Genomic DNA, 12,588 nt, shown 5'->3' on the forward strand with positions numbered 1-12,588 from the left:
AGCGGCCTCGGCCGCCCCGGCGCCCCGTGCTGCCGGGGGTCGCGGCAGTCCCCGAGTCCTCCCCTCTGCCCCGCCGCCCGGCAGGAGCTGCCCCGGGGAAGTGCGGGAGGCGCGGGGCCGGTGGTGCCCCGCACTGAGCTCCCTGCGCTGGGCACCCCGCACTGAGGTGGCCGGCGGCACCCCACATCGAGCACCCTACGCCAGGTACCCTACGCTGGGACCCCACACCGAGGTGGCTGGCGGCACCCGGCACCGAGCGAGCCGCTGGCTGCCATGGCAGGGGTCTCTGGGGGACACAGCCATGCTGGAGGCGGTGGCGTGGCGTGCAGCTGAGGGAGATAATTCTGCGTTGAGAGCTGTTGTGTTGGAGGGGCCAAACACCCCCAAGGGGTCTGCAGGCCCTGTGCTGCAGCCCCGCTGCCCGCTCTGTCTGCCCTGCTGTGCCACCCTGGCCCGTGGTGCCTCCGCTTGCCGAGCAGCTCCGTTCGGGAGATGCGGGGAGGGAGGTGTGCTCTGGGAGCAGCCTGCCTCGCTCAGCCCGGCTGGCTGGCGCTTGCTCCCCCTCGTTAGGAGACGTGTCCATCAGCCAGGGCTGTGTTTGGTTGACACACGCACACTCATGATCCTAGGGATGTCACTTTCTGTACCACGCGCCGCGCTGACGCTGGCCAAGGGTATGGCTGCTCACGCTGGAGGGATTCAGCCCACGTTGCTCCCAGCAGTTCCCAGTGCCGTGCTCTGCGTTCAAGGCCTTTGTGCCTGCCGGTGGGGTTTCGGCAGCCACTGAGGCGGGAGCAGAGCCGGACGCAGCCTTAGCTGCTCCCTATGAAATTGGAAGGCGCAGCTTTCAGGGCTGCTCCAGTCCTTCTCCTCCCCGTGGGAGCACACACAAAACCCAATTAGAGCTGCGGCTCCTTGCAGAGGTGCGGGGGGAGCCTGGAGAAGAGGTCTCCATGGAGCCCTTTTTATGTTTGGAGCACAAGGTGGATGTGTATGAATAGTTGATGGGACCTGGGCTTTGCTAGCATGTGCCTGCATGGGGACGGCGGGTGTCAGCTGGGCTGCCTGCCTGCTTTCGGAGGCGCAGAGTGCACCTTTCCAGCTCCCCACGGTCTCCACGCTCTTCACCTCCCAGGGGGCACGGGAGTGAGCCCCCCGGGACAGCCATGGTGGCAGGGGACACTGGGGACTGCCGACTGTGCTCCCTCCTTGCTGGTGCTGCCTGAGGAGAGGGGCCGGAGAGCCACTGGGGAAGTGGCTCCCAGGCAGAGCCAGGCTCAGGCTGGCAACCGCTGTCCTTTCCCGGCATGTCTCCTCTCTGTGGGAAGTGTTCAGTCCTTCCAGTGTGCTTGTAGCAGCAGAGTGGATTTAAATGCAGAAGCTCCTTTAGACTGAGGTTATCTTCTTTATGAGTTACCATTATTATAATTATTTAATAGTATGGTAGCATCCAGAGGCCACAAATAATTAGTGGTTCTATTCCAATCTGTAGTAACAATACTACTTCAGTCCTAACCAGTGCTTTTGGACAAGGTCTGTCTTGTGTGTTTACGAAGATGGTCTGTATCATCCTAGCTGGTTGGGGGGGGCGGGAAACGGAGGCACACAGCAAAGACACTTGCTAATTCCTAAATTCCCCCGGTAGCCAGTGTTGTCTAAAGTGCATAAAGATAAAGGGGGGGACTGACTGCTAGACGGCATTGGAAATCCACTTAAAGGCAGGAATTTGTATTCTGAAACGACATTCTCCCTGTGTATGCTGGGAGGCTGCAGCCGCAGAGGTCTCCCGCACTGGCTGCCAGGACCATGGCCGGTGAGCACTGGTGGGACAGGGGGCTGTCTCGCGGGGGGTGGACGAGGCCGTTGGGGCAGCACTGCCTGTGCCCAGGGCCGAGCCCCCAGCAGTCTGGACTGGCACATGCAGGGTCGACTGGGGCAGTGCTGTTGCCTCTGTGAACTGCTGGGCACCCAAGCCTTTCCAGCTTTTTCCAGAAATGTGCTTGTGGACAGCTTGTGTCTTTCTCATATGATTTCTGGCATGCGAAGGAGCACACAGAGCCCCAGTCTGTCAGGGCTCCCCAGCCCGGCCGGCTGCTCTGCTCACTGGGACGGTTTGGCTCCAGATGGGTGCCTGAACGCCATTCTCCAAGAGGTGAGACGTTCCTCCGCAGGAAAGCGCGGAGCTGCAGGAGATCTTGTGATGAGCTGTGTCTCCCGTGGCCGAAAGTCTTTGGGCTGTGTCCTACTTCCCTTGTCCTGTAATCACTGCAGGAACAGCCCATGTCAGAGGTGCCAGCAGAGCCCGCATGCTTCAGTGCTGGGCACCGGCAGAGCTCTCCCGCTCCCCGGGCCAGCTCTCCACGTCAAGGGTTTTCCCACAGCGATGCAGCCGCGCAAGGTGTCTCCGGGACTCAGAGGAACGTAACGTGATAGTGGCCACGCCACGTTTGCTGGGAAGGAAGCAGCCGAGCAAGGTGCTTTTCTTCCTCCTGTGGTGGTCTCTTCTGTAGCCCCTAAGAAAGGTGCTGAACTGCAGTGCCCAGCAGCAGCTGCACACTGCGAGGGACACTCGCCTGCTCTTCCACGGAGGCGGCTGAGGGAAGCCTTGGGACGTGAAACAAACTCTTCCTGACCACATCCCACTCCATACAGGCTGTCTGCCACCGTCTGCCCATGTTCCCCTGGGTAGGTCACCCTACCCCTTCATGTCTCATTTAAAATGGTGATATCAGTGCTCCTCTGCCTGGCAAAGAGAGGTGGGGAAGCAAGCGGGTAGCAGTGAGAACAGAGACACTACTGTCATGACAGCTATATTAGCATCCATGGGAGACAGAGGAATAATTTGGCTTCTGCAGGTTTCTGAAAGCTTTGTGCAAAGGCTTTGTACTTCACTGTGTCTCCTGACCATGTAAACTCTCCATCTGACAGCACCAGTATATCTGCAGTTGAAAGAGAGAGGAGCGATGCAAGCGAGAGTCGATGACCTTTGCGTGCCGGGAGGAGGATGTTGTTGCTTCTTCCCTAATTGATGGGATTCCTTCTGTGGGGCATTAGCTGTGGTGCATGCAGCGAGGGTGGCCGGGAGCCTCAGGCAGCCCTGGAGAGGTGCCTGCAGGGTGCCCGGGGGTGCTGGCGCTGCAGGGAGAAGGGTGGCGGGGGCTCCCTGCTCCGTCCGGGCGATGAGAGCCTTCTCCTGGGCCCTGTGGCTCGGAGAGTGACTAATTTTCCTGCAGAGCACTTCAGCTAGTGACCTAAATAGAGATGTGTGCAGATCCCTTGGCTCATGCGAGCTGCCGCTTACACCAGGCCCAGTCTGACACAGGGGAGGACCCGTGTGTCAGTGACGGTCCCCGGAGGCCCCAGGCGATGCTTGCTGGGGGTGCTGCGGAGCACGAGGCACCCAGGGCATTGCCCCGGTTGCAGGAGACTGCTCCTGCTGTCCTCCACCAGGCCAGCCCGGGTGTTTCTGGTGGAGCCCGAGAGGTGTTTCAGCAGAGCCTAAGACCTTGCCTTGAATGCTCCCAGGAGGGAGGAGGTGAAGTGCTGCATGTGTGGAGGGAGGCTGCGAGGACCACTGGAGACATGGGGAGCTGGCCTTGGGGCACGTAAGCAGAGCCAGACCTGCTGAGCACTGCGAAGTGTGGCTGGAGAAGGGACGTGTGTCCTCGCTGTGAACGCACAAAGGCTGAACGCTGAGAAGGGAGAAGAGCTGTTCAAGCGGAAGCACTATATTGGCACGAGCACAGTCACATATAAACTGGCCATGATTAAGTGCCTGCAGGAAATTAGAAGGTCTGTGAGCCTCCAAGCAGCCAGGCTCTGGAAGAGCCTCCAAGAGAACCGTGAGGGTAGGGCATGAGCTGGCTTCGTGGCAGAGCTTCCTCAGCGAGGAACTGGATTTTGGGTTTGCTATCTGCCCGAGGAGATGCTCTTAGTCCTACATCTTCCACTCCCACAGATGCACCAATCCAAGTACAAACGCATCAAGTCCTCTTGGAGCCAAGGCGGGATTAAGCTCTGCTGCTGAGTGATGTGTCGTGAACCTGGATCCTGCCCGGTCCTCTGCTGAGAACAAATGCCTCATCCTCCAGTGCCACCCCTCTCCGTCGCCAGCAGCACCTCTCTCCTTTCCAGAGATCAGGAAAAGCAAAGGTTTTGTCCCAAGAGAAGCTGTTGTACCCAGTGAGTGGAGATGGGTAATTAGCTGTTCTCTTCTGCAGTTCCAAGAGAATATGACTTCCTCTCTCATAAATCTAATCTCCTGGCTTCCTGCGTCTTGAGGAGAAGATTTATGTGTCTGCTCTGGTTTTCCCTCTGCCACAGACGTTACCAGGAGGACGAGGTGGAGGATGGGTGTAGAAAGGGCCAAAGCTGGCTGGGGGACAGGCAGGATTGTTCACAGGTGTGGGGGGCAGCTGGACCCTCTGTTGGTGCTTGTGGTCCCAGTGTTCGATGGCCGTAGCTGGGGTCTGCCCAGCAGACTTATCAGTCCCGGTGTGATCGCTCCCACAAGATACTAACATTCATCAAGTCAGGAGGAAGAACTGAGCCAGGGCTTGCTGCCTCAGAGGAGGAGGAGGAGGCAGGCAGGCAGCTGGAGGCTTTCCCTCTGCTCTGCGGTATTTTTGGTAGAGGCAGGTAACTTTCCAGACAGGACAGTGTGAAGCAGGGCTCTGTTCCTCTGAGGCCAACCCTGCAGCCCATGTGAGATGAGTGTCAAGATACAAAACCAGAAGATTTAATGCCTCTCTCACAAAATCCATCATCAGTCAGTACTGGCCAAAGAAGAGTGGCCCAGTCATGGGGCTGCTGGCTTTCCAAGGGGAGATTCACAAGCCCTTTACAGGCTGCAGGTAGGAGCTGACAGTGCACTGGCAAAGCACGGGCTGGTGATGCAGGACCAGGTTTTGGATCCCATCATCCAAAGTGGCGCAGCAGGTTCATGGATCCAAAGGGCTCTGGGCTGGGGATGGCAGCCGGGCTGATGCGTGATTCAGAGCCCCAGCGCTGCTCACAAATCCCCGTCATTCTGAATAGTATTTGATGTTTGTGGGGAGTGAGGACAATCTGAGGACTGGGTGGGAGTTGGCACCTGAAGTTCAGTGGTGTCTGTGACTGGGTCATGGGAAGCGGTTCCTGATGCTTCCTTGGCTCCTGGGCTCACTCAGTGGAGGAGACGTTGTTCCCAACTGCACTGAGCATCCAGCTGAACCGGAGAGCCCACTGCTGAAGTACTCGTGTCATCTATTGCATTACAGTGGCGTCATCTGGTTTTATCTATACATCATCTGATGTGACCTGCTGTCTCACCTTATTCATGTGCTCGTAATTCTCATATGAACTAGAGGAGAAGAACACTCAGACCTTAACAAATTGCCGAGATGGAGGATCCTCCACTGTGCAAATCCCTTCCAAGTTGCTCTAGGGGTGGCTGGCCTCACTTTTTAAGAAAGTCAGTCCTCTGACTTCCCCAGCCCCTGGTTTTCAGCTGCCATGTTTTGCTGCTTGGATGGAGAGGAGCCTGGGGCTTCCGCAGCAGAGACCTGTCCTGCACAGCGTCTGCTCCATGCTCTTTGTGTGGCTCTGTATTTGTCTTTTTTCCTTCCTTGCCTTTCTCTCAGCCTTGGTATAATCCACACATTTTCTCAGCGCTGAGTTTTAGCTTTGAGGTCAGTGACAGCCAGCGCCTGCGCGGGGCCCGGCTGCCCCTCCACAGGACCCGGGCAGAAGCACGGCTAATTGGCGATGATCGCTGGATGATTATGTCTTGAGACATGCTGGTTAGCAAGTTTTTAATCCATTTAATGTGTGCCACATTGCTTTCGTATTATTCTTTCTTCGTCAAAATGTCAAATGCCTCACAGAAATCCAAGTCTGCTCCGTCGAGGCTTTTACCTTCACCGACCAAACTCGGAACCTCATCAAAACAGACAGCAAATTGGTTCGATGAGCTGTGTTCTCCGTGGCCCTGTGCTGACTGGCATGGCTGGTACATGCTGCCATCCTTCAGCTGTTATTATTCAAGCTCCAAGCCCTTTCCCCCGCTGCTGCCCCTGGCCGGTGCCAGCCCACCTGCGCCCTTCTGGCCCCCACCATGCTGGGGCTCTGCCGCTGCCCCATCCCACGCACTCGGACTCTCCCGAGGCCAATCTCCACCGAAAGACAGGTCTCCTTCAGCCATGCCCTCCCCTGCCCTGTCCCTGATCCCAGTCATCCCCCAGGAGAGAGGACCTGCCGCAGCCCTGGGCTCCCAGTGGACAGGACCCTGGAAGGGGCCGCTGCGGTTTCGGGACCTCAGCGGGGCTCTGGCTTCACAGCACCTCATCTCTCAGGCATTGCCCTCCCGAGAGCCCTCGGCACTGCAGGACTGGCCAGACCTGTGTGTACCTTGTTCTCAGGTAGGGCAGCATTAGCAGGAGATGTCCCTACTCCTGCTCCTCCAGTCTGACCAGCCCAGGTCCCCGCACTGGGGTGCCCATGGGGGAGCTGGTGGGGCACAGGAAGGCAAGCGGGGAGCATGGCTGCACTCTGGACACACGGTGCATCGGCTGGGGTAGCCAAACATGTGGGGGGCATGGGTGAGCACGTGGCCCCAGGACTGGGATGCTGAGTGCCATTTCCCAGTAAATGTGCTTGAAGATAGCAGCTGGAAAGTGCTGGTGCGGCTGGGTGCCTGTGCTTCCTGCACAGCCCCTTCCTGGTGGCCCTTTCTGTGCATCCAAAATGTCCCTGCAGCCACACTTCCAGGCAGATCCATCAGCAGGGTGGTTTCCTCCAATTCAACTACAGTGCTGGGGGGGGGCGGGGGCATCAGATACCACAGCTGCTGGGTTGCACAGTCCTGACTCCGTCCTACAGCAGGACTCATTATCAGCACTCGAAGATGCCAGCATGCTGCAAACAGCGCCCGGACACGGCACTAAATCTAACCATACCATAAAGCATATGCAGAGAGATGAGTGGGAGGGTCCTAGCTTTTGGTGTTTGACATCCTCAGAGCTGTTCCCAAATGGAGTTAGTGCATGTATAATTTATAGACTTTTTCTTTGTCCTTGTGGCTTGCCTCTGATCCCTCCAGCGGTGCAGTTCGGGAGGCAGAGGGTGCCTAGGCGGAGGCCCCGCTGACTGACAGCATCGCGTTTGCTGCGTAGGCAGCGGAGCAGCCTCGTCTCGCTCTGCCGTCAGCTGTGGTTCAGTGAGGTCCCTGCTGCGGGCTCATGGGGGCTGCATCTGCGCTCAAACCATGGCGGGAGTGCTCCTGCCCCACGCTCGGCTGTTGGAGCAGTTCCTGGCACCCTCTGCCCTGTGCCCATTAGCGTTCTTGTTAAGGAAACCTCCGGAGCAGGCTGACCACACGCAGCCTGCGCTCTGGGAGCGTTCAGCCCGGCTGCGCTGGTCCTGAGCCGTGCTCAGGAGGTAGGTCCAGTGCAGCAACGTGCCAGCCGGTCCCCCTCTGCCACTCGGCACATTGCCCTCCCTGGCACAGATGCAGCCGGGGATGCCGAAGTGGGACCTGGGCGGGGGGGTGCTGAGCTCTGGGCACCAGCCGTCGCTGCGGCGCGGCACGAGCAGGGAGAGGTGACCCCGTGGCTGCAGCAGGGCCTTGGCGCATGGCTCGCCCCGCAGCCCCTCGCTGTCCCGGCAGGCTCTGCCCTGTCCCGTGCAGGTGCCGGCACAGCCCCTGTCCCAGACCAGGTGCCCACCGGCAGACGTGAACACGGGGCTGCTCCTGCCATGCTCGTACGCAGGCTGCGACGAGCGCAGCGTGCGGGGGCAGGCAGCGCTGGCTCCGTCCCCGAGCCAGCTCTCTCCTCCGCCTGTTGCCGTCCATACTAACGAGGTGCCCCGTCCCTCCGCTGTGTCTCCGTCGCGTCCTGCCTCACAAACATCTCCCAGTGTCTGGGCATGGCTCCAAGCTCGGGAAGGAAAGCGCCGGGCGGCTGGGCGGCGCGTGGAGCAGCATCCCGACTAACGCTGGGGGGGGTGTGCGGAGGCGTTGGGGCGTGTGGTGCCGGGGCGGGAGGGCTGCGTGAGCCCCCCGCTCTGCTGGATTGGCGGCTTGCTGCCGGCCTGGGGAGGCACCGGGCACCGGCACGCTTGGCACTCGGGAAGTTTGCTCGTTACCAGCGCAGGGTGACTCCAGGCCACGGTGCTGAGTCAGCCGCTTCATTACAGCGGGAACAAGGCAAGATGGCGAGGGGGCCAGGGGGCTGGCTGGTGCCATGTGTCCATCCACAGCAAGGGCAGGAGGGCTGCAGAGCAAGCAAGGCTTTTGTCTCAGCGTGCTGAAGAGGGTGCGGGGGCACCAAGGGAGCAGTGGGCTGTGGTCCGGGGCAGGGGCCACAGTGCTGCAGGATGTAGGACATGGCGTGGTGCAAGGGGGGAGTCCGTGCTACGGGAGAGCCCATGTCGCTCCGCTCCTCACCTGCACCGCAGGTACCTCTGGATGTTTGCAGACCTCAAATGCTGGGAGACTGAACCGCTGAGCAAAGCAGCGGCACTGCCCACCGGGGCTGGCATCTCCATCTCTCCCGCCCTGTCCCTGGCGCTGCTTCCCAAAATGAGCCCTTAGCCTCCTCTGCACCCCAGGGGCATCCCGGGCAGGGCTCCTGGTGTGTGCCCTGTGCTCCATGGTGTCATGTGCCTGGGTAGTGTGAAGGGCTGGGGCAGCAGCCAGTGACCAGGGTGGGCAGAGGCAGAGCAAGGTGGGCATGGGGGCTTGGTGCTGGTGGGGGGATATGGCCAGGACAGGGCTGCGGAGGGAGGTTTGCCCTGCCTGTGTGGGGAGGAGGAGCCCTGCATAGCTGTGCCCTAACAATGGCAGGGATGGGGATGTGGCTGTGTGTGATCCCTCCTTTGCAAGACCCCCCGGGTCCTGCCCCTGTACCGCCTGGAAAGTGCTGCTGGTGTCAGGGACACATCCCCAGGTACAAGCTGTGGCCTCGATCCTGCAGCCAGGTCCCAGTGGTGGCCCTGCATGCGGGAGCTGTGCCACGTGCCTGCATGTGAGGCACGGTGAGCAAGAGCTGCGGTCGGTGCGGGCAGGCAGGCTGGCAGGGGCCGCATGATGGCAGAAGGTACGATGCCTCAGGGAGACCTCGCTCTCCAGAAGCAGCCCCACCAGACCCTCCCCGAGCCACAGCCTTGCGCAGAGCCAGAGGTGAGAGCTGGAGAGACACCAGCAACCACCCTTCTCCATGGTGAGGGGCAGGGAACAATTCCCCGGTCTTACCGAAGTTGCCATCTCAGCCACAATGCCTGTTCTCCCTCTAGACTGGTTCTCACACGCCCGAAGTGGCTTAGTGTCCCCGAGCCACGGTCTCGCCCCCTGCCCACGGAGCTGGTCCCCCACACCTGCAGCCCAGCCAGCCCTGCTGCACCCCGGTGGGTGCTGTGTGCATGATGGGTTCCCCATGCCCAGTCCAGCCATGCCTCACACATGACGGGTCCCCTGTGCCCAGTCTGGCCAAGCCTCACACATGACGGGTCCCCTGTGCCCAGTCTGGCCAAGCCTCACACATGACGGGTCCCCTGTGCCCAGTCTGGCCAAGCCTCACACATGACGGGTCCCCTGTGCCCAGTCCGGCCATGCCTCGCACATGATGGGTCCCCTGTGCCCAGTGCGGTTCTGCCCCATGCAGGATGGGTCCCATGCCCGCTCCAGCCATGCCTCACACAGATTGCACGCCCCACACCTTGTCCAGCCCCACGCAGAGCTGGTGCCTCGTGTGCGGCGGGTGCCCTGTGTCCATCCATCCCATGCAGTAGCCCCCCGTGCCCAGCCCAGCTCTGCCCCATGCCCAGGCGCAACAGCCCCCCGTGCCTGCCCGGTGCCTGCCCTCCCGCTGCCAGTGCCCTGCGAACACAAGACACCAGCCCCAGTGAGGCAGAGCTATTTTTAACAGCTGCTTCTGCTTGATTTGAGCTGTGAACTTGTAACGTGTTTATGCTAAAGGGGTTTCTTTTTTTCCTTCTCTCTTTGTGCTGAAGAGGCAGCGCCGGAGATCAAAGCTTGTCTCTTCGCGTTTTGTGATGGCGGGGCTGGGAGGGAGCGCACAGAGGCGGGCAGAGGCCAGCGGCTCCGCGGGGCAGCGTGGCACGCAGGGCACGCTCCTGTCCTCGGGTGGCCACGGTGGCGGGGCCAGGGTTCACGCACCTCTCTCTGTCCCCGCAGGTCCAGGAGCCCAGGAGCCATGGGCAGGGACGGCCGGCACCCGGCACCCCTGGCAGCCCGCCGTGGGCGGCACTGAGCTGGGGCAGACGGCAGCGGGACCATGGGCTGCCGGTGGTGGCGGGGAGGCACAGCAGCAGGCAGGGCTGTCGGGGCGGTGTGCTGGGGGCCATAGAGCCGGGCAGCGGGCAGCATGCCCAGCAGCCTCTCACCCGCCTCCCGCGCAGCATCCCTTCTCCGCGGCGGCATGGGATGAGGCCGCCCGCTGCCCCGGGCAGCTCCGGGGACGGGTGCAGCCCAGGGCTCCGGCCGCCGGTGCTCGGCCTCCAGCGCCCCGCCGCAACACCCCACCACAGGGCAGCGGCCCCGGGGCCCTGAGCCATGGTCAGCCGGGAGCCCCTTCCTGGCCCGGCCCCCGCCGGCGAGGGCAGCCAGGAGAAAGCCATGACAGTGCGCTCGGTACTGCTCAACCGCGACTCGCCCGATATCGAGAGCCGCCTCAAGCGCCGGCGCAACCGCACGCAGCAGGTCCGCTTCAAGGACCTGGTGGAGGGCGGCGTGGGGCGGGCGGCCAGCCCCCCCCTAGGGCCCACAGCCACCACCGGCCCCAACACCCCACGTGCCTCGCCGCCCCCCAGGGACGCCCCTGAGCCGGCGGCTCTCTGTGCCTCACGGCGGAGCTGGCCCCAGGCCCAGCCGGGCTCGCTGACGCTGCCCATGCCCAGGAAGGCGTGCATGAGCACCGCTATCCAGACCTCCCCCAGCCTCCAGAAGCCCTTCCCAGCCTCCCAGCCCCGCAGCAAGAGCGTCTGCAACGTGGCCGGGGACGCCGTGCTGCCCGCCGCCGCGGGGAGCGCCCAGTGCCCTGGGCGGGCCGTGCCCACCGTTACCAGCTGGGCTGTGCCCCCACAGGCGCCTGGCAGCCTCCTGGTGCACGATCACGCCACGGCCCTCGCCCAGCACGCTGCCGTGTGCCGCGTGCCACCACCACCGCCCAGGGATCCCTGTGCCCCTCATTTGGGCACAGCTGGATGCCCCGCTGCCCGCTGCACCTCCCCGGTGCAGAGCTGTGCCCCTGAGCCCTGCCCGCTGCCCTCTGCCTGTGCCCGGCTCCGCGGGAACCCCAGGGGCGGCCGCGGGAATGCCCCACGCCCGGCTTCCGTGCCCTGCGGTCAGCCCCGGCCGCCCGCCGAGCCACGGGGGCTTGGCCGCAGCGACTCGGAGCAGAGCCTGCCCCACGGGCGCCCACCGCCGCAGCCCTTGCCGCACCGCCAGCAGACCATCCCCGCCACGGACACCCACGGCCTCTGCCAGCCAGCTCAGGGCAACCCCCCGCGGGACCCCCCACCACCCCAGCACCAGCTCTGCGGCACGCCTTGGGGGGGGCCCTGCTGCACCTCGACAGCCCCCATCCCACCAGCGCCAGGCTGGCACGGCTCTGCCGCCACCGTGCCGGAGAAGACACCAGCTGCGCTTGGCCGTCCGGACCCCCGTGGCATCTGCAGCCGGCTACGCAACACCGAGCCTGGCCACGGCCGGGCAGGACCAGAGGGGCCCAGGGAGCTGCTGGCCCCAGCCTCGCAGGGCCCTGGCATGGGGACGCAGCCGGCTGGCCAGGCACCAGAGGTCCCCGGGCATGGGCAGCCCTGCCTCACTGCCGAGCAGTCTGAGATGCTGCGCCACATCCAGGACCTTCTGCAGCTGGTGGTGGTGGCCAAGGGGCCGGTGGGACCACCAGCGGGGGACGAGGACGCCCGGACATCTCAGGGAGAGGGCCCCCGGAGGCCCGGGGAGCAGGGGGACCTGCAGTCCCAGCTGCAGTCCCTGGAAGGGGTGCTGGAGACCAGCCAACAAACCATCCGGGTGCTGCTGGATGTCATCCAGGACCTGGAGAAGAAGGAGGCCCAGCGGGACGGGTGAGCAGGTGGGGATGGAGGGGGTGGGTGGGGGGTGCCGATGTCCCTGCGGGAGCTGTGGATGGAGGACGGGGGGTGGAGGGGCCCTGCCAGAGATTTGGGTGCTGCCACCTCCCAGATGCATTTCCCTCTGAGAAATTCAGAGCTTCTGTCCATGCACACGCAGCACTGTGTCTTGGCGCGACATCTCGCCCACCCTGTTTGTTCTGTGTGTGCCCGCGGTGCCCTCCCCATGCCCAGGGAAAGGGCGCAGGGGGTACAGGCCAGGGGGATGAGAGGAGCTGGGTCCCCTGCCCGGCCCTGGTGCGGCTGACATGCCCATCGGTCACGGGAGCAGAGATCTGGGATGTCACATCCTGACTGCAGGCTCAGCCCAGCCATGGCGGATGCCCTGGGCACAACATCCCTGCTGTGCTTCGGGGAGAGCCTCCCTATTTCTCACGCCTGTTTTCAGCCCCATCCTTGGAGTTGGATGGCACAAAGTCGGTGTCCGGTGCCTCA

At 62.6% G+C, this 12,588-nt stretch overlaps 1 protein-coding gene across 1 annotated transcript in view; it reads right to left on the bottom strand.

Annotated features, from left to right (window-relative positions):
* Positions 1-12,588, bottom strand: part of LOC104832339 (dedicator of cytokinesis protein 2-like) — an 80,758-nt gene that overhangs the window by 16,088 nt on the left and 52,082 nt on the right. The window lies entirely within an intron of this gene.

The sequence above is a fragment of the Haliaeetus leucocephalus genome, unplaced genomic scaffold (assembly GCF_000737465.1).
Source record: "Haliaeetus leucocephalus isolate CR32 unplaced genomic scaffold, Haliaeetus_leucocephalus-4.0 Scaffold245, whole genome shotgun sequence".
NCBI lineage: Eukaryota > Metazoa > Chordata > Aves > Accipitriformes > Accipitridae > Haliaeetus > Haliaeetus leucocephalus.